The 22,225-nt window shown below is 38.9% G+C and overlaps 1 long non-coding RNA gene across 1 annotated transcript in view; it reads left to right on the top strand.

The window, feature by feature from the left end:
- LOC140636884 (uncharacterized) overlaps positions 1 to 22,225 on the top strand; it is a 53,725-nt gene that overhangs the window by 5,393 nt on the left and 26,107 nt on the right. Inside the window, exons 3-6 of the long non-coding RNA XR_012034131.1 lie at positions 887 to 1,064; positions 3,417 to 3,522; positions 3,895 to 4,053; positions 9,110 to 9,205. This is a non-coding gene — a long non-coding RNA (uncharacterized lncRNA). The remainder of the gene's footprint in view (positions 1 to 886; positions 1,065 to 3,416; positions 3,523 to 3,894; positions 4,054 to 9,109; positions 9,206 to 22,225) is intronic.

Genomic DNA, 22,225 nt, shown 5'->3' with positions numbered 1-22,225 from the left:
ATAATGCAAGTCACCAGGTGACTAAGAGTCCAGGTTAAGTCCTACAGAAGATCAAGAAGGGTGGTGTAATCAGAAATGGCCTGGCTGTGCTGAAATTATCATTGGGAACTGAAAAATAAGTAGGATTTGGACAACTGTTATAGATCGAAGAAGCCATTTTAAAATGTCTCCCTCTTTCCAAAACTATAAATTTATGAGCGAATTTGGCTCTATGTTTTAGAAAATCCCCAAAGTCCTGGCTATTTTCTCATTTGAATAAACCTGATAGGCTCCCATTAATATCACGAACTCGTCCCCTAAGCAAACTGAGTGAAAATTTGGTGATGTCATATCATAGAATACCGCATGAGAAAGGCCTTCAACATCCTGTGACTTCAATTTCATTTCTATTCTTGATTAGTCTAGAATGGGATTTCATTTTAAAACTGGGAATCCTTTTCACAAAAATATAATCAATCTTGAGAACCCCCTGAGTAATTTATTAATCATATCATCAATGTTTCATGGCACAGGAGAAGGAGATTTTAAAACAATGTTTCATTTAAGGACAGTCTATAATTCAAAATTGATACATTCCAATATAATATTTAATAATATTTATGACACAAAAGAGTTAATTTTTACTTTTCCCCATTTAATACATATACACTATTTACCTTACTATTTAATTATGTAAGAAAAAGCATCATTTGTGTACAAATTAATTTTTAAAAAATGTGTTGAATTTGGTTTGGGGGCATCTGTATTAAAACATGAATTAAAAATTAAGTGTTTTACAACATCAAAATCTTTTAAAAATGCTATTATAACTTCTTATTTGGAATTCATATGCTTTATTCTCAAGTAATTGTTATTTTTAAAATATTTTTTTCTTGTGTTTCTAAAGGAAAAGATAATGGAGAAGGATTTTGGCTATTATTTGCATTGTCTTTGTAAATAATACATCTTAGATATGGATAGTCTATTCCCAACAAATGAACAGCCAAATTGGCCATAATAAGTGCTGTGTTTCCAACATGTGTTTCACAAGACTGGAGACAAGGTAATGCAGGAACTCTGATGAGGTAAGTGTGCCCTGTGGGTTCTGGGTAGCCTTTTCAGGGAGAGCTAACATAATGTGATGTTGAGAGGAGGATCCTGGAGCTGGGCACCTGAATTTAAATCCACCTTTCCCACTTTCTAGCTGTGTGACCTTAAGCAAGTGACTTAACCTTTCTGAGCATCAGTCTCCTCATCTATAAAATTGGGATAATAATAGTGCCCACCCACCCTCTGAGATTATTAAGAAAACTGAGTTAATTCATATTTTTATTTTGTATTATTTTTAAAAAGATTTATTTATTTATTTTAGGTTGGGTAGGGGAGAGGTAGAGGGAGAGGGAGTGAATCCCAAGCAGATTCCCTGCTGAGTGCTGAGCCTAATGCAAAGCTGGATCCCATGACCCTGAGATCGTGACCTGAGCCAAAATCAAGAGTTGGTCACTCAACCAAAAGAGCCACCCAGGGGCTCCTAATTAGTATTTTTAAAGCAATTAGGACAGTGCCTGGTATATGGTGCACACTATACATATATTAAATAATAAATTATTTAATAATAATTAAATAATAATTATTCTCCTCACTAATTTGTATTAAAAGTAAAATACCAGCATTTTTATGTGTATTGCTTGTATAGATTATATCCTGATGTCTAAGAGTAAAAATGATTTTAAAATGTGTAATGGTTCACATATAAAATGTGGCTGGATCACACACAGGCTCATAGAATCAATCAGTCAGCATGCAAATTTATGTCCCTTTTTGCATATGTTCAGGCTCCTCCTTCTTTAAGAGCAAACATTTAGATAATTATTTTTTAATTGAAATTGAAACTGACATCATTACCACCTTTTAAAACAGAAATTTCCTGGAACATCTTTACAAACTCCATGATTTGGAAAACCAGGCCAACAGTTTATCTCTAGATTTGAAGGCAGCTCATAGTATCTTTGTAAAGCTCGCTTTCATTCTGGCTCAAAATAGGAAGAAATTTCAAACTTACACACTCTCAGTGTTGCTTATACAGCTGTGCGGGCTGCAGACTGCACATCTTCAGGGCTCCTGAGCCATTTTCTATGTGAACGTTGCCACCAAAGGGTACAACTGAGTACCCCTGGATCCCCTACTCCCTGTATGATCTGTTGAGCCATTTAAGACCTATCTTGTCTCTCTGTCACATGGCAATCTTCCTTCAAATACTGGGAGATAGTGATCATATTATTCCAAGTCTTCTCTTTTCCAAGTTAAATACCATAACTTTCATCAGTCCTGTTTCATATGGCATTTTTCCAAATTCTAAATTTGTTCGTTCAACATTGATTGAGTCTTGACTTTGTCCCATGGTAAGCTAGTCTGTGGTGATACCACTCTGCATAAGGAATAGCCTCTCCCCTCAAAGACCATGCCCCAGTTTGTTGTCTTCCCCTTGTATGTTGCCTAGCACTCAACAACGTACTTGGTTGATGAAGTCTGGATTGTAGCTTGCTTTTTTGATTGCCACAGACAGGTGCTGAGTGTCCAAACTCACATATTCTGTGCTTAGCTATGTCTCTCTCTGCCCAGAGTTTGGCATTTTGATGCAAAGAGCTTTATTTTCATTCATGCTGATTTTCATATTCTAAGACAGTCTATCAAGCCCCAGTTATTAACATTTTAAAAATATTCAATATATTCATTGTCATTCCAAATAAAATGACATTTTTAAGTCATCCATTTAAAATGTTAGACAAAGCAGAGTTCCCATTGAAGCCCTGCCCCCTGGTACCATTCCTATCCATTAACATGTTCCCTATGGTTTCTGTTGTTTGCATGCTAACTATATGCATTTATAATCTTTAGTCCTCAAACTTGTCCACCAAAGATCTCATGTGGGGTTTTTTCAAATTTTTCCCTGGAGTCTTGCTTTTATGTCGGTTATATTTCCCTAATTCTTGGTGTAAAGAACCTACCAAAGGAATAACTGGAGATTGTAGAAATTGCTGGTTTTAGGAGACCCCATGTTGGTTCTTAATAATCACTACTACATACCCTAGGATTCTTAAGCCAGCCCTTTAATAAAAAATCCTGATTATTCTGGAGGCAGTAATACTAGAATTAAGGACCTTAGTAGGTTGTTTGCAAAACTTTCCTTTTAAAATTATTCCTCTTAAAAATTACCCTGGCAACTCCTGGTCATCAGTTCTGGCATCCGTCTTATTCTCCAAGATTCCTCTAAGACCAAGGATTACAAATTCAGCCATCTTAATTGCAAGTCCTCTCTGCAGGGCTAAAGGCCATGGTGGAACTCTCAGAAGCTGGCAGGAAACATCCCTTGCCTCAGACAGGATCATCCTAATTAATAATAATCACAATAATATTGTGCTTTGCATTTTATCCAGGGACACCTGAACAGCCGAATGCTTTATGAACACTATTTAATTAAGCCTTATGACAATCCCGTGAGGAGAACCTGGAAACTGAAAGATTGGTTTAATCTCTGCATAGGTAAGGAGACCTGTCAGGAGGAGCAGGGCAACAATGTAGGAGGAGACAGGGTGGGAGGTTAAATAGAGAGAGGGATTGATGGCAGATGTGCACTGAAACCTTTCTAACCAGCCACCAGCCACCAGCCACCAGCCACACACCTAGAGGAAATTCTCATATCTGAGTCTTTCTGAAATGTTCTGGTGGAATTTTATGTCTGTCCCTCCGAAATAATAGCCATGCTCTATGTGATTCATGCTTCTAGATGTGACTTTAAATTTACTAAAGAAAATTCTGATTAAACAATGTTTGTATTTCCTCTCACTGTCTTGCTATACCTTCTCTCTCTCTCTCTCTCTCTTTGGTCACCTCTCTGGGGCTCATATTTGTCAGCCACAAAAATGAGATGCAATTAAGTAAAGCAAATGATCACATTCATTGTCAATGCCAAGCCCACCTGGTTCCATCCTATCAAAGTGGTCAGAGACTCAAGGTCTAGCTGGAGAAAGCTATTCCAGATTCATCCAGGGTAATTCCACTCTTGCCCAAGAGGTGCATATGAGTGCACAGGTGCACAGCCTGGGGCTGGTATCTGCTCTGCCCTGGGAAGCCAGACTCCTTAAAAAACTTCCCTAATCACCTAACACAAAACCAGAATAAACAGTTCAACCTCTTCTTTGCGAAGCTCCCTTGAGAAATAAAGTCTGTGTGATATTGAGTAATGGAAAAAAAATAATTTGAAACTTCCTCTATTGACTTAAACACAACACACAGGGACCATTTTTTTTTTAATTGTGAACACTTTTGAAATAAAACTTTTACCTCCCTAAAAAGTACTTGCTAAGCTAAATGGTCTAAACATCGCAGCCGATCACAAAACCAAGGGGTGTTGAGTTGAGTTAAAATAAGTTTAATGGAATGCTCTTTCCCAACTGAGTTTATTGTCTTCCTTCACACTTGGCCACCACGTAGCACTCGCACACCTGAGGAGTTTCTCAGTAGGTTTCTCTGGCTATGGCTTTCCTTTCCTGCGTCACAGCTCACAATTCCACCCCGTGGATGGACCAAATGATGGACAAGAAGAAAGCAGACATGGTGAATAACTGGTTACTGAGATAAGCATCAGTAGTTGGTCATTTAGGTTGCTCTGTATTTTCTGTTGCAAATCAGTCTGGGCACTTTGTGGAAAACTGCCATAATTGTCATTTTCACCTTACTGTCAGGGAATGAAGCCAGCACATCTGTATATATATATATATATATATATGCATATGCAAATGTGGACAGAGAAAACGTGCACACATTCAAATATGCACAAACAGGAGATATAGATACTTATTTATATATCTATATATCTATATATTCTTCTCCCATCCATTCACCGCCAACACCAATTGCTTCAGAGATGAGGAAATGAAATGCTATTTTTAGAGAAAAGACCGATCTTTCATACGGATTGTCCAGAAAATGACGCAGCCTGCCACCCATTCAGACCTCAAGGCATTCAAGTGCTGCTTTGTTCCAATGCTTACTTCTATTCAAAGTTCATACTCTAAGATTAAATGAGCCTCCTTTGGCCAAAAGAAGAAGCTCCACCAGCATTGCCACTGATGCCCTTCTTTCTGTGTCTGCCCTACACGGGAGAAAAATGAACTTGGGCTTTGCAAAACTAGCGGCCCAATTATATTTTTAAAAAGATGTTTTGCTGACATCTAGAGGCATTGGGTAATAACACTTATTAATAATGATTCTTCCCACTTCTAGGGTGTCTCGCGTCGCACGAGCCCCTAGCTCTTTACACACATTAATTAATTACGCATCACAGCACCCCTGTGAGGTAGAGTAGGTAAGCATTATTATGTGCAAAGGATTTATTGATTTTTCAAAGCAATATATAGCTGGGGCACAGAGGGGAAAACCATAGGAGCATGAATTAAGGAAGGGAAAAAAAGAGATACAGTGAATGTAAAAGAAAACAAATAAAACGAAGAATTACCCCCACTGTGCTCTTTAGAAAGGAGTGATTACTTCACAAGTTTCAAGGGCCTGAATGTTAACTAATTTGATTGTTAGCAACTTACGCTAAAGCAATGGAAATTGGAGGAAGAGAATCGTCAATAAAAAGTCCAAGTCTTCCTTTCCAACTGCATTCATAGAGCTCCCTGCTATGAGTGCTCTTTGCCTGGGCACTCCCAGTAGTTGGTAAGGGGCTGTGAGAGTGGGACAGACCTCTGATTTATGACAGAGGCATTTTGTTTGTGGTGGGAGTGGGGGTGCGAGATGGGGTGCATAGAGAAGGAGCGGCAGACACTACAGCCAAGTTTCTATGCAAAAATATGCTTGGAGGCTCTGGAATTTAAACTATGCCACTGAGTGCAGCTATAAATCGACTATTTTTTGGAATCCTTCTAGTCTTGTTTTATGGTAGTGGCTCAGCTGCTATTTTTTTAAAGCGATAACTATCCTAGGTTCTTATTTTAGGCATGATTCTTATTTATTTCCATGGAGCGAAAACTTCTGGGGCTTACGATTCATTTCCAAGCTGAAAGGTAATATTCTACTTAAAAAGAAAAGTGTCATAAAATCGCTAGCTTGCAGACACCAAGACATGATAGAAGATGCGAGAAATGCTTTATATTCTTCATATAAGTTATCATAATGCTTTGTTTTTATGAGGCTAACAATAAGTTGCCTTTAAAACAGCTTATTTTGTTCAAAACTCATACTCATTGGGTCTGAAAAAACATAACAACAGAGTAAAGTGAACATAAGTGAGCATAAGTGGCTCTCAGGGATTTGGGGGTGTTTATCCTTGGAGTTGACACTGAAATGAAATATCACCACCTCGCCCACCTCTTCCCCCACATTCCCAGGCACATGGAACCCAGATCTGTCACAATAAACACTGTTACCTCTGTTGTATGTTTGTGCACAACTAAAACTCTAGACCTAGGCCCAAAATGAGAGGGAGAGGATATTGTGAGGAAACCAAGGCCCATTAAGGAAAACCCAACTTCTGGGCACAGCTTCCTGGTGGACTTCCTTCTTCCATTCTCTACTAATGTGACATTTTTTTTTTCACTTCATATTGCCATACTGACAGAAATTCCGCCAATCCTAAATTTCTTAGCAAAAACAATTTCCCCCTTTCCCCCTTTTTATAGACTTCATACATGAGGTTTATCAATCACTTGCTCACTGAAATGAAGTCACCGTTCCTCCCAACTTGTAGTTACAACCAGCTATTTTGAAGACACTGGAATTTTGTTTGAGGTGGAGGTGAGATGAGTCCTTTGGAATTGTGGCTCACTTCGGGGAAAGGCAGGCCAGAGAGTGACATATATTAGACATAAGAGCCCTGAAGGCCAGGGAAGAGGGCTGCTGGGTAAGAGAAAGAGGTGTCTATTGGAAGAGAGGGGGCAGATACCTGACAAATCATCAATCTCTAAATGTGGCCTGGTTTGTCTCAATGCCTCTGAATGAGGGAAGAAACCCTTCTTCTTCCTCTTCCTTCTCCACCTTCCTGCCTTTTGTCTGTGCTAGCATTTCTGACATCACATCTTTGTTACAATCTAACCATCCTCTGGGGCTAAGGAGGCTTCAGGAGCTCACCTGGGAATCCAAACACTATCAATAATCTTTTTTCTCAGGGAATATGTCTTTAAAGTTCCAAATTATAGGATAAGAAGATAATTTGGGAAACTACCCCCTTCAAAAATCAGAGACTGCTTTATTGTCATCAAACAAGCCAAGAAGTCCCCATAGTCATCTATATGGCACCACGTTTCTTTTAGTTTCAGGACCCGATTCAGTTCATGAATACTGCTGTTGATACATTCCATGATTTAAGAAAAAAAATTTACTATCAAACTTTCTGTGTACAGTCCTGTCCTACAAAGGATATGCAGTCACTTGCCTAAGATAGCAACAATTTATACCAGGTGAAGATTAGCAAATATATATGTCACTTCTTTTTTATGGCTAGATGCCTTCCAGGTGAAGAGAAGCTTGGATAGTTAAAACATTGCCATTGACTATTTTCACATGCCATTTGCAAAGCAGCTAGTGATATGAAGGAAAACATGTGTGGGTTCTAAAAAAAATCAAGGAATTTGCTTTAAGAGACTTTTTTTATTATTTAGGACTGGGCCTTTTTGGAGGGTCATTTTCAGTTCTGTATTCTATTAAGCAAAATTTTATTTCAATAAAACATTTGGAGTTAGTGGAATCAATGAATGGAGGCTTACAAGGACTTTTTGCTGCTTGGCTTCATCTTAAATTCTGGATGATTTAGGAAAAGAGGAAATTTGGAGAGGAGATGTGTTGCTGGCTATACATGAACATCGGAGTTAATTGCAGAGAGCAGAAAGGTCTCTGCCTCATTATTACTGCCTCTAACCACACTTAGGACCTTTATTTCTTTATATGATCACACAGCAACCAGTTGGTTCACTCATCTGACTGTATGTACTGATCTCTGGTTCAAAAGATTAAAAGACAGTCAAATACAAGCATCTCTCCTTTGTCCAAACCCCTCCAATTACCTTCCATCTCCTGCACAGTAAAAGCCAAAATCCTTACCACAGCTAACATGTTCCTAGCTAGTGTGTTCCCCTTCCCCTCTGACCTTGGCTCCTATAGTCTCCCAGTTATGCCACTCAGGCTTCCTCACTGTTCCTTAAGCACTTCAGAAATACTCCTGCCCCGGGGCCTTTGCACTTGCCATTTTTTCTGTCTTCTGTTTCCCTGGATATTTACGTGGATCTCTCTCTTATTTCTTTTAGGTCTGGGCTTCAGTATTGTCTTCACAGGGAGTTTTCCTTGGCCTTCATAGACTTTTTCAACACTCCTTTCCCTTCCCAAACCGTGCATGCTTCTCATCCTTTAACTCTGCTCTATTCTTCTTATAGACATTTTGATAAGCATAAAATTATTTATATTTTACCTCCTTATCATTAGTATCCCTCAAGTAGAACAAAAGCATATAAGGTCAGGAATTGTTGCTTTGTTCACTGCTGTATCCTCAGGGCAGAGAACCATATCCAGCACTTAGTAGGTGCTTAATAGACATGTATTTAAGTGAGTCTAGGGGAAAGTCCTAGGGATCAAAAGCAGAAATTGTTCATAGAAATCTGATGTGTAAATGTAGGAGCACCAAGCAGTAAATTTAAACGTGCAGAGAAATTAACTTTCTTTAAAGTGGCCAGTTGAACAAATTGAAATCACAGACCAAATTATGCTAGCAAGCCTTTAATGAAACTGCCACAAGTTCATTCAAGGCCGCCCAGATGATTTCAAAAGCAACGTGGCAGAGTGTGTCTATTTCAGAGTGATAAATGCACATTCTACTGCTAATGCTTCTTTCAGAAATCTTGTGTAGCTTCACTGAAGCTAATTTATAAACCTTAACTACTGTAGCTAATTTAACTCGCTAATTTTAGACATTGTATTGAATTAAAGTCTGCATTTTATTGTGTATCATTTTGTCTACTGCTAACATTAATATGCATTTTGTAAAGTGGAACTACAAATGTTTTAAATACATATTTATGCTTTAAGAAGCATTTGTGTTAAGTAGTTGTTTTTTTTTCTTTTGTATATTTTAAAGGCTGTCCTATCAGATCATAGAGCCATCAAGCAAAGCCTCACATGCATAGGGCCAGATGGAAGCGCATCCCAGACTGGAAGGCCTGATAGGAATTTGGTAAATTCTTCCTTTTATTTCTTTTCCCCTATTGGAATAGCAAGAAAATGTGGTCTGGGGAGAGATGCTGAAATATTGCAATTGGTGTCCACATGTAACCACTCAGACAGTGCAGCTGTATTGCCAAAAACAAAAGAAAACAAAACAAAAAAAGGATGTTACTGGCAAATGGACTCAAGTCAATCCAATGTAACTGAGAGGGTCTATAAGCATTTTGGAAGAGTTAATATGTATTATAATCCCTTTTTCTTTACTATCTTATAGCCTAAATTGATAAAATGTTAAAAATTTCCACCTATATTCCATATATGTTCATTCTTTCCTACTTGCAAGCTTCTCAAATTCAGATAATTACTTATGGTCCTTGCCTATCCCACTATCCCCCAGACACATCATCCCTTCCCACACTGACACCTTCTGGTGTATAATACAGTTCTATGCATGTTGAAAGAATCTGAACAAATCATTGTTTGTAGAAATAAAAAAAAAACTTAGATTATATATATATATTTGAGCATGCCTACCAATTCTGGCCTCTGTATAGAGACATAGGCATGCCACTATCACTACAAGATTACCATATCCCCAGAGTGGAGATTAACCATTCTTTTCCAGGCAGCTTTACAGCTATTAAGCTACCCACTTTTCCAGGGAAGGGCCGTATCTTTTTACAATTAATTTATCCCGCTTGTGAGATTGCATGTATGCATTTGATGCTTATTAGTAGTAAGGGCTTGTGCTATGCCACCCATGAACACAAAAGATTTAGAATAAATGTTGGAAAAGACTGGCTCCATTATTTGCAGGCAAGTGTAGTTACTCATTTTTAAAGCAAGAAGGATGAGGAGTTAACATTCCTTTCTCCTCTTAAGCGTAATTGGCATTTCCTTTGAGTTAATAACTATAAAGTTCCTTTAAAGGATTGGTCCAAGCTTTAGTAAAAGTAATGAGTACATAAAAAAAAAAACATTTATAAGATAGGGCTCACAACAGATCTTGCTGGAAGACAGCAAGGGGTAGTAGAACAAGTGTGGCAGTTGGTAAGTCTTGGGTCCCTCACTTGCAAACTGTGTGTCATCTTTAAAAGATTGGAACTTACTAACTTTTACTTTTTAAAAAATATTGTATTTATTGAGAGAGAGAGAGACAGAGAGAGAGAGAGAAACAGAGAGAGGAAGCACGAGTGATAAATGTTTATCACTGGGCAGGGGCAGAGGGAAAGGGAGAAGCAGACTTCCTGCTCAGCAGGGAGCCTGACACAGGGCTCAATCCCATCCTGGGATCATGACCTGAGCTGAAGGCAGACGCTTAATCAACTGATCCCGTTAAGCACCCTAGCACTCACTAACTTTTAAATAAGTACTACCATCCTCGTATTATAGATGAGGAAACAAAGACTCAAGAGAGTTTGCAAAAGAAAAGGATCTAAAGTGCTTAGCACACAGTAGAAACTTGATGCATGTTAACTCACTATCATTAACAATAAAAACACTACCTGCATTTATGAAACCTTTACTGTTTCTCCAGCATTCTGGGGATCACTTTGTATGATCTCATTTAATGGTCATAACAATCTTCTGCCCCTTTAGTAGGTGGAGAAACTGAGGCACAGGTGGCTCACACACACACACACATACACACACACACACACAAGCACTATGGTTTTCCCTGGGAAAGACCATAGTTGCCAAGCATTTGCCAAGACCCTTTTGCAATGCCAACACTGAGACGTAGCTTTCCCAACTTAATTTTTTTTTTATCTCAGTACAAACACAACCCTTAAATTCTCTTTATACTACAAAGGGCAATTACACACTGAGTCATCTTCTCAGATATTTTGAAATAAATCTCACATTTTCCTGAGCTATTGAAACTCAATGTAGTGTATTTTGTTTTGGAGAATCTAATCTTAGGTAGTTGCCTACATTTGCAAATTCATTTTCTGCAGCTGTGGACATTTCCCCTAATTTTATCTATCCTGAAACAGTAAAGGAATAAGATACTTGGTCTTACCGAAATGTGTATTTAGGTGAGTGAACCAATTCTCTTGTTAAGACTGAGAGATAGCAGTAATGGTTATGATTTTCATAGCAGCTAGCAGTTGGTTAGTGCTTTATGGTTGACATAGTGTTGTCCCAATTAATTATCACTTTGAGCCTTACAACCCAGCAAGATATCAGGGATCCTTGCTCTACCTCACAGATACGGAGGCTGAATGAAAGCTCCAAGTTGGGAGAATCCAAAAGGAGATTGGTACAGTGGGCATTGTGCAGACATCACCTCCAACCATCAGGACAACTATGCACACTTTAATTTTGCATCCCCATATACAATAAAGAGAAAGTTAAGCAAATCGGTTGACAAGGAAACTTTTAAGTGGCAGAAATGGAATTTGAGTTCAAGACTCACTGCCCGCCTCCAAGGCCATCGTATCAAGTCATGCTGACTTCCCCAAGTCTTTCCTTCCTCTCATTATTTAGCTTCTATTTAGGTCTTTTTAGCTTCCGCTCACTGTAAAGCCAGCCCCAACAGAGCTTTGTAAGGGTCATACATGGGAATAAGTTATTTAAGGTTCTTAGATAGATATCATCTTGGGTTCCTAAAAATGTTCAAAATGTGCAGAGGCACAGCATCGGTGGTGGCTCCTGGTGAGCGATTTCTCACTGGAGAACAATGGAATGGAACAGTGGAATATGTCTAAAACACATGATAAATGTCCATAAAATTCAAAGACATGGAGCAAAAAGATATACATCCCTTATTAAAAAAAAATGTCAGCAGGACCAAAAGGCACATATGTCAGAAGAACTTTGGATTCGCAGCCCCGGATGACCACTACACTATTCTGTGTTTGTGATTTCCTCTTCCCTGTATGTAAAATTCAGGCCTTTTGTCAGATTTGAACAACAAGTGTTTATTGAGAATCTATTGCACGAAGCATAAGGAAATTGATGTATGACTATTAGAAAAAATCAGGTTTCCCAGTTCCCCTTGAACCACAACAGTGATTTCAAATCACTTGAAAACATTTTGTTCCATTTTTCTTAAGCTTTCTAATTTAATCAAGACATTTAAAGAAAATCAGCTCAAGCTTATTAAAACCCTTAGCCCATGAAATGGAGAGGAGTGTGGTTGTATATCTACGTATGTATCTATCCACATATCTGTGTATCTGTCTATACTCACACATACATTTATCTATATGCATGCATGATTAAGACTTCCTAAAAATGATAATGGCTTCCACAAAAGTCATTGTTTTGCGGAGAGCTAGGGAAACATCCTTACAAGCCGAAAGCTTTAATTTCATTGTATCAGAAAGGATAGGCTGCCCATACACCGACAATTCTGCAGCCCCTTTCTCATCCTACCGTGTGCTGTGCTTCACATAACTTTCCCTTTCCTTCCTCCAGTTCTTCCTTTCTGGCTTCTCTCCCTCTTTTTGCCTTTATTAGGGAGTCTTTGTCCTTTAGCCAGAAGCAAGCCTCCAGGCGATACCCCATGTTCTAATAAAGCAGCCCCTTTGTCAATGGCAGTAATGATGACCTCTTTTGCAGCTGCCCCTGGTGTTGCATTTTGTAACACAATTTGGCCTCTTTGGGCTCTGGTTTGTCCTATTTAACGTACTGCAGGGGTCCCCTGTTTGATCTCTAATTGATATAATTGACTGGGAATAATCGGGAAGGCTTTATAGATGTTTATTGATAGCTAATTTTCCTTCATCCATTGTTTAATTCGATAAGAGCATAACCTAATTTATTGTCACTCCAATAGGGATCCATTACCCTTTTGATAAATGCTTCTGGGGCCAACTTGTCAGTAACTGATTTCAAAGAGCTGTTTAGCCCACAGAGTCCATCATTAGTTAATGGCAGTTTAGAAAGCTAATGATGTTATAAATTACAATCAATAAGAACATGGAAATTACAGTTGTTGAGCAAGATAACACTATATTATTAAACCAACACCAAACCACACCTTTGCTTAGTGTATGTGGTGGAGGGTTTGTGCATCCATGTACTAATCTTCATGATTACCCCCGAAAGCCATGGATTAGGAGGGAAATGGTGGGAGTAGTGGTACTCATTCTTACAGCACATTGCAGGAGAGAGAAATTACAGTATGTTCCTCTCTCGTGGAGGGAATCCAAAGCCCAACACATGAGCACACACATGTCTGCAGCTCCCCATTTTCTCAAGTCTTTCATCTGAGCCTATCACACTTCCTCACAAATCATGACTTAGCAAAAGTAACACCTTGAATTTATCAACACAGATGCTTAATTGACTAATAACCCTTGGAGCTTCCAGATGACATCATCTATTTTATTCCAAGTATCTAGTTGGCAAGCAGCACTTTTCTCCTTTTGAGAAAACTTCCCTCCAGTACTTTATTTAGCTGTGTCCAATATCTATTTATTTAATACTTAATATGTGCTCGATGAGGACACAATTATGGAAAATCCTGAAACAGTCCCTGCTCTACTGGAGAATATACTCAAACTGGGAAGATAGACACTAAGGAAATCAACAAACAAATAAAATAAAATAAAATGTCCAACTGTATAGGAAGAACTATGAAGGAAAAGTTTAAGGCTCTCTGGGTGTACCAAGAGAGATGTGGGTCCCTATGGTGGCCTCAGGAGCTAAAAGAATCTTATCTTAAATCCCCAAAAGCAGGACTTATTTATTTTGGTTTTATGGCACAACATTTAGCTTAGGATTCTGTACACAGTAATTGATTAATAGATACGTATTGACTAGAGTTATTTTCAAATAGGTGATCCAACTATTTCACTCACTTTTAATTTTTTTAAAATTTTTATTTATTTATGATAGTCACACAGAGAGAGAGAGAGAGAGGCAGAGACACAGGCAGAGGGAGAAGCAGGCTCCATGCACCGGGAGCCCACGTGGGATTCGATCCCGGGTCTCCAGGATCACGCCCTGGGCCAAAGGCAGGCACTAAACCGCTGCACCACCCAGGGATCCCCAAATATTTCACTCATTAATGAAAATAGTCAATTAGCCAATTATCAAATCATTCTAGGTAAACAGATTATTCTCATTTTTCTTCCAGAAAAAAAGAAAAAAATTTAGATGCACAATCTCCCTCATTATATAACTTCACATGGAGTTAAATTCAAATCAAAAAGCATAAAAGTTATTTCCTATTCATATTGGTTTCTTCCTCAATATGCCAATTTCATTAATTGGAAGGATGAGGGAACTCTATTCAGAACTCTATGGAGGGGATGAGGGAACTCTATCCAATGATCATGTGTGAGGTGAGTGTTATGTATAATGTCTACCATTACTGAGCTTTGGATTTTCACTGAATCACTGCATCAAAGAAACTCTTTTTTAACACATTTTTACTGTATAAAGCATGAATATACTATTGTGCATATTTTATGTTTCCCTAAGGCTTAGCATTGAACCATATCTCACAGAATCTCCATTTGGGGGCAGGTAGAGAATTGGGAGGGGGAAGGGGTTCCCACAAAGCCTCGTCTCTCCCTCCCTCTCCAGTTCTCTCAGTATCTCCACTTCTTCATCTGTAGCATCAAAATCACTTTCTTAGAAACCATTCGTAATCTTGCAAAAAATGAATTGCGAGATTGGGTTGGGAATAAACAGCTGAGCAGATGAAATCTTAAAAAATAAGTGAAATATTCTACATTCGGACATGGGCCATTAACAATAAGCAAGGGAAGCACCGTGCAAGTCCCAGAGAGGGAGCGGATCGGCGGCTCCACATCAGTCTTCTGTGAGCCATTGGCTGCCCCTCCACTGTGCTCCCTTTGCTACTCTGAAGACAGCAGAAGGGGAGCAAGTGGAGGGAGCTGCTTGCAGATTGATTTCCTTGCTTCAATAGCAACTTGACATGGCAAAGTTTGGCTCCATTCTGTTTTCAAATTGAAAATTTATACAGAAATGAGAAAAACCACCACACCCAACAATGAATTAATAATAGCTGCCAACTAGCTGCAAGACCCATTATATTCATAATGCTTCCCGATGCTGTTCTCATTGCCTGCGAAAGAGAATTTGTCCTTAAGCTGCTTATTTCTAAACTACATGTGAAGACAACAAATTGTATGGCATGTTTATCCAATAAGGCATAGCAAGGAAACGAAGGAATCAGATGGGAGGGAGTGAAAAGAAATAGAAATTTAGCAGCTAGCTGGCCAGAAATAAAGCAGGCAAGATTACGAGACACATGTACATTCTCCACGGTCCCTAAAGTCTCTAGCGAAAAGGTAGAAATGAACTAATTTATTAGTAAAATCACATCAAGGGCAGTAATTTCATGTTAGTGAATTTACATGTAATAACATTAGGCTCCCCACCTCCATTTCACCAGTGTGGCCCTATCCGATGATGAATGAGGTGCCTAAAGAAAGATGATAGTTTGATTGTTTTCACAGCAAACAGATCAGCATTTTAATTTCTTGCCTCTGTGTTTATTGCTTATTTGGCCCCTTGCTCGGCTTGTAAAAACTTGGCTAAATGGAAATGAATAAATGTAATTACTGCGGGTGACAGTGGTAATCTGTGTGGGTTTTTCATATTGGCTTTGCCAGCGTTAATCTAATCACCGGAGAATATGTGTCACCGCACAAATGCACTGACAGAGAAGCAGAGTTCTTAGTGCCAAGCACACGCAGGCTGCGAAGCACAGATGCAGGGGGGCTGTTTCCGCACCGCCCACTGCCTGTTTGCCCTCTGCTGGAGGAGCAGAGGCTTCCAGTATCCTGCCAGGTGAACGTGTGTGTGCAATGCTTCCTAGTTCGAAGTTAAGGGGTGGGAACCCCAAAGGAGCCTTGCATGTGATCCTGAAGCCCAAACAAATGGCGATCCATGTTTTCCCCAGTGTCAGGATGAGGTGTCCCAGGGCTCAGGGCTAAGTGAAGACTGAAATTTTCCATTTCTCCCCAATACTAAATGGCTGGGAGGGCTGGTTAATAAGTGGCTTCACCTTTCAGGGTTTTGTTTTCCATCTAAGAAGAGGGAGAGGGGACAAGTCAGATTGTTTGATGTTTGCATTGCAGGGGAAGCAGCAGGGGGTGAACCAGGCAATCAGTGTGGGGTAGGAAGGATGAAATGAGATAATGTATGTTAAAGTGTCTTGAGAACTACAAAGCAAAGCTAAATGGAGCAGAAGAGAGTCCTTCAAAACAGACTTTATTATATACAAGATTTATTTTATCAAAGCAGCAGGGAAGCAAAGGATTATTCAGTAAATGGTAGTTGAATAGCTGCTTAGCATTTCAGGAAAAAAAAAAAAATCAAGACTCGAAACTCCAAATACTGGTGAAAAGTAATTCCAGTTGGATAAAATAATTAAATAGGAAAATAAAATGTTGGGAAACCAGATGAGGAATTTAATATTCACTGGATTTGGGGGATTTGAGAGAGGACTCTCTACCCTGGAAAATAGTAAAAGAAATCATGTAGGAAGAATAAACAAATTTGATGACATTAAGGCTTCAAACTTTTGCAGTCAAAATAAGGTATCCCAAGTGGGAAAGTACACAGTATTTTCAGCAAATAAGGAAAGGGCCAATAACTATGTTACATCAAAAGCTCCCACATATTTATTTGAGAAAAATAAGACCCTATAGATAATTGTCAGAAAGGAAATGGATGGGAAGTGTCCAAAGAGAAATACAACTAACAGATGTGAGAGGGAAAATGTTCAGACTCGCCAAGAATCAAAGAAAAGCACATTCAAGCAAATTAGTAAAAAGGTATGATGCCTGCTTCTTTCAGAGTTGTGGATAGACAAAATTTCTAGACTACTAATGGCACCTAAAGTTAGTATAAACTTTTTGGAAACTAAGAAACAAAAGTTGTCTAGTTTTGGCCTAGTAATTCCACTTCTGGGAATATAATTTAAATAACATTTTAAAAGAAGTGACTATTCTCTAAAAACATATATATGAGTGAAAAATTAGAAATAATTAAATGGTGCAGTTTATTGCTCAACATTCAAGTAATTAAGCAAATTAGCTACTTATCCTATACAAATACATTTTTGTTTGTAAAAAAATTATGACTTTTCCAATGTGGCATTGATAGACTGCCCAGTAAAAAGGAAATTCTGCAAAACTGTGCTTTCCTAAAAGCCCCTATTGGACTTCTCCAATCTCATAGGCCAGTATGAGGTCACATGCCCATTTCTAAACCAATCATTGGCAAAAACAACAACAACAAAACAAAACCAAACCCTGGGATAGCCATGACTGACTTAGAACATCCTTTTGAAGAATGGATATTTAGGCAATCTTCAGAGAGGGAAGGAATAAAGACCACCAAATGATACTCTTAGGGGAAAATAGATACTTGACATGTAGGGGTAGGAAAAGAAAGACATAGTATATAAGAAGGTGAGTAAAAGTTACATATATATTTGGAAAATTGAAAAGTTAGAGGAATGACTATGGTTTCTCAAGTGAGATACCAAAAATAATCTTGTTCCAAATTTTAGTAGGAAGGAAGGAAGGTGAGAGAGAGAGAAGAGAGAAGAAAGAAAGAAAGAAAGAAAGAAAGAAAGAAAGAAAGAAAGAAGAAAGAAAGAAAGAAAAAAAGAAAGAAAGAAAGAAAAAAGAAAGAAAGAAAGAAAGAAAGAAAGAAAGAAAGAAAGAAAGAAAGAAAGAAAGAAAGAAAGAAGAAAACCAAAGAGGAGAGAGACAGGGTGGGGGATAGAGAAAGAGAATGAAAGGGAAGGAGGGAGAAAGGAAAGAAAAGAAAAAAGAAAAAAAGGCAACGAAAAGAAGGGGTGAGAATAGAGATCGAGAAAAAAAAAATCACTTCTATAGAACATCAGTCTTGGGAAAAGAAACTCTGGTATCTAACCCCTTCTGTTGTAAAACAAAGACTTTTATCACCATACTTTCAACCTGCAAATGGTCTCAGGGATATAAGGCCTCAGGCAATCTGCTGGGAAGGCAGCTGAAAGTCTTAGAACTTTCTTATGAAGACTACGAAGCATGACGAAACCAAAGTTAGGCCTTTCTGAGGAAGGCAATACAAGGTGTAATGTGACCCAAAGTATAGTAGGTAGACCTCCACTCTTTTAAGACACAGTGTGTGAACTAAGTCATGATAAGAGACAGCTAACCAGGAGGCGTAGCAGTCATTCAGACTTCTCAAAAAAGAGCATGTTCACTCAGGAGTGTTAAGCTTAAAAAAAGAAGAAGAAGAAGAAGAAAAAGAAGAAGAAGAAAAAGGAAAAAAGTCCTCAAGGAATATCAAGTCAAAACTACTAACCTCCAGAGATGGGACCTCAGCAACCTGGGCAGACATGTTTGCAAAGTGCCTCTTGTTGGCAGTGTATCCACAGAGGGAATGAGCGTCCATTTTAAAGTTCTTCCACTGACCCACATCTCTAGGGTACATTGTAATGATCTTCAATAGGAAAGCACCACATGTGAGGTGATCACTAGGAAAAAGAATCTAGATCCAGGAGCAGATGTCAAGCCATCTCCGCTGGCTTCAGGGAGGCTGTGGAGCCATCTTTCCCAGAAGAGAGTTTATAACTACTTCTATAGAATATTTACATAATTCTTTCCAGGTCAGGGAAAGACAGCCATAGAACCTTCCAGAAAGTGGATTTTCTCGTTCTGTAAGTCAGTGATTTGGATTCTCATTTTGTCTGACAACTAGAGATGGTTTTCCTCCAGCGACACCCAGGAAGCTGGAACCAGTGATCCTAGGGGCAGAGATTTCAAAGCTCTAGCTTCACTACCAGGGAGAAGAAATCAAGGCGACTCAGGGCCTCTAGTTTGGAAAGTGAGAACTAAAGTACAAACACAGTACTCTCACTTGACAAAAAATAAAGATGGGGAAAAGTTTCTTTTATGTTTCAGGAAATTATTACATTTTGGTGAAGTGCTTAGAGGTATAATATGAGCTGGATAATTTTCACAGCATTTGATGTAGCGAATGTTGTGGGGCTTTTCCATGACACGTAATCAGTATTAAGCCAACATTTATAAAATAAAAAATGAAACCAAGTTTCTCACCAGGAAAATTGGTTTCCCTTCAACAAGATGTCCTACGGCAGCCTTATAATTTTTAGGTTTCAGTTTTCAGTACTCACTTTTACCACAAGGGATGACATTTAGAAAATAAAGAATCCTAGGTGTCCCCTAAAAGGAAGTGTACCAAAATATTAGGAGAGTATCTGACCCCGAGTAAATCAATATTTAATTATAACCATTAGTTTGAAACTTCTTCTTGTCCTCTTGCTGTCATAAAAAACTCCAATATTGCCGCTTTTTCTCTTTTGAATAACTTTACAGATCAACTTTCTTCCTAATATTGCACTTAGCATAAAAAATTGATTTTGACATGTCTAAGGAGAACTACATAAATCAGTGCTATTATTATTATTTTTTAAACGTAGGCTCTACGCCCAGCATGGAGACCATTGCAGGGCCTGAACTCATGACCCAGAGATTGAGACTGGAGCGGAGATCAAGAGTCAGACGCTTTGCTAAGTCACCTAGATGCCCCTAAATTAGTGCTATTAATATTGATTAATATTTTTTAAATCTTTTTTTTTAAAGATTTTGTTTATTTATTCATGAGAAACACACACACACATAGAGAGAGAGAGAGAGAGAGAGGCAGAGACACAGGCAGAGGGAGAAGCAGGCTCCATGCAGGGAGCCCGATGTGGGGCCCGTTCCCGGGACTCCAGGATCACGCCCTGGGTGGAAGGCAGGCGCTTAACCGCTGAGCTACCCAGGGATCCAGTGGGGAGCCTGCCTCTCCCTCTGCCTGTCACTTTGCCTACTTGTGCTTGTTCTCTCTCTCTGTCAAATAAATAAAATCTTAAAAAAAAAAAACTAAAAAAATATATAAAACATCACATTGAAACTTTTCAACACATGATTTGTATCAGACGCATTTATCATGTTTGTTAAAATGCATATGCCAGGGGCCCACCCAAGATTTATTGAGTCAGAATTTCATAAGGATAGAGCCTTGGAAGCTGCATTTTACTGGCACTCCAAAGTTGGTGAATATTTGCATTATATGAAATTGCCAGAATCCTTTCTAAGGACTAGAAGTTATCTAAGCAAACAGCAAAAGCAAAATTCTAATGACTAGAAGTTATCTAAGCAAACAGCAGAACAGGGAGATTATATTTAGTTGAGATGTTCAGGAAAAGTAACCCAGTATATGAAATTTGAACTTGGTGTTGAATAATAAGCATTTTGGCAGTGGTGAGAAGACAATACAAAAGATAAGGATGTAACATTTGAAAAATGCTGATGGGAAAAAAAGCCAACTGGTTTGGCTAATATTGAGAAGTATTTGGAGAGAAGCTGGAAAGATAATTTAAAGAGTTCTTGAATGCCTAGCCAAGATCTCTATACTTTTCCATTTTTAAAAATAAATAGTAAGGTAAGTATCTAATTATAAATAATGCAATTTTACTAATAAAATATTGTCTAGTTTTAAGAATACAGACATTTCTGAGTTGTTGAGAGAAAGCTGATCTTCACAGAGCATCCATTATCTTAGAAACAAAATACAAAACTGAAAAATCCTTCAAAATCATCTTTCCTAAGTACTGTACCAGGCCCAGGGGAGCCAGGAGTTTTGTGAGAAATACAAAAATAATTTCTCCTTCTCATTAACTGCCACAATAGCCAACTGATTCTGTGTTTTCTATTTACAATTCAAGGAAGCTACTGTGTCTGAAGTTCTTGCTCAAATGCATTTTCTCTCTTTCACAAGTGGAAAAAGAGGAGCACTGTGGAAAAATCTACTCCATTTCCCAAAGCCAAACTCCTATTCCCCTGGTGGATGAGAAAGGAAAACTGGATGAAAAGTTAACAATTGGAAAACCTGTCACGGCCATTCACCCTACTCTGCCCATGTATAAATAGGTGGATTCCTACTATTACCTTTCTCTGCAGAGGTGAAACCCCTTGGGAGCATCGCCTATCCTTTGGATGCCCTGCTGGTGGCAGCAGGGGAATTAGGGTACAGGTAATTCACAATTCCATGCCAGGCAGACGAATGCTACTGGCAAATTCTGAAAAGGATACACTATGCTGCTTGAGAGATCTGCCCCCTGGCTGCAGATGCCTCACTCATTCTGTAAAGTCACATCTAAGTAAATGAAAGAGGAAAAGAGAAAGACTGTGTGACACTGCAAGAATCGAGCGGAATGCAAAATTTAAACCGGGAGAGTGCCCTAGGTCTTCCATTAATAGGGCCATGATTAAGAATAGGTCTTGCATGGTTATGTCCCAGAACGATTTAGGATCCAACAAGACAAAAATACAAGGCCGAGTGGGGTTTAACTTACACTTTTGAGAATATTTCTGTGCAGAGTCTTCCTCCTATTAAGGTGAGGGATGAGAGCATGGAAGCACTCAAAGGGACCTGGCACAAAACCGGAAGCCCAAACTCTACGTTTAAAGAGGCAAATGAGGGTCACCTGGGTGGCTCAGTGGTTGAGTGTCTGCCTTTGGCTCAGGTCGTGATCCCAGGGTCCTAAGATTGAGTCCCACATCAGGCTCCCCACAGGGACCCTGCTTCTCCTTCTGCCTATATCTCTGCCCCCCTCTCTCTGTGTCTCTCATAAGTAAATAAAATATTTTTTAAAAGAGGCAAATGAGGTAAATAATTAAAATGAGCAATAGCTGAAGGTGCCAAAGAATACAGACTTAGTAAAACGGGTGGGTGGGAAGGATATGGGGAAGTCGGGGGATTTCCTAGTAACAGGTGAAACATACAGAGGGAAATACAGAAAATGCTGATGAAGAAAACAGCTTTGGAAGCTGTCCTCTGTGTCTCATGACGTTCATGCAGTTTTGCCTGCGCTGGAACACATGGACACCGGTAGGCCACGTCTTGCCTTCAGCATCCCCTGCTCTGGGTCCACTTCCATCCTCTGCTGCCCTCTCTTCTCTCACATCTTCTGAGATGTGTTCACAAACCTTCTGAGCATAACTCTCACCTGCAGATGAGATGGGATGATGGTGGGAGCAAT

This window comes from Canis lupus, chromosome 7 (assembly GCF_048164855.1).
Source record: "Canis lupus baileyi chromosome 7, mCanLup2.hap1, whole genome shotgun sequence".
Classification (NCBI taxonomy): Eukaryota; Metazoa; Chordata; class Mammalia; order Carnivora; family Canidae; genus Canis; species Canis lupus.
The sequence above is the reverse complement of the archived record's forward strand: the minus strand, read 5'-3'. Positions and strand labels throughout refer to the sequence as shown.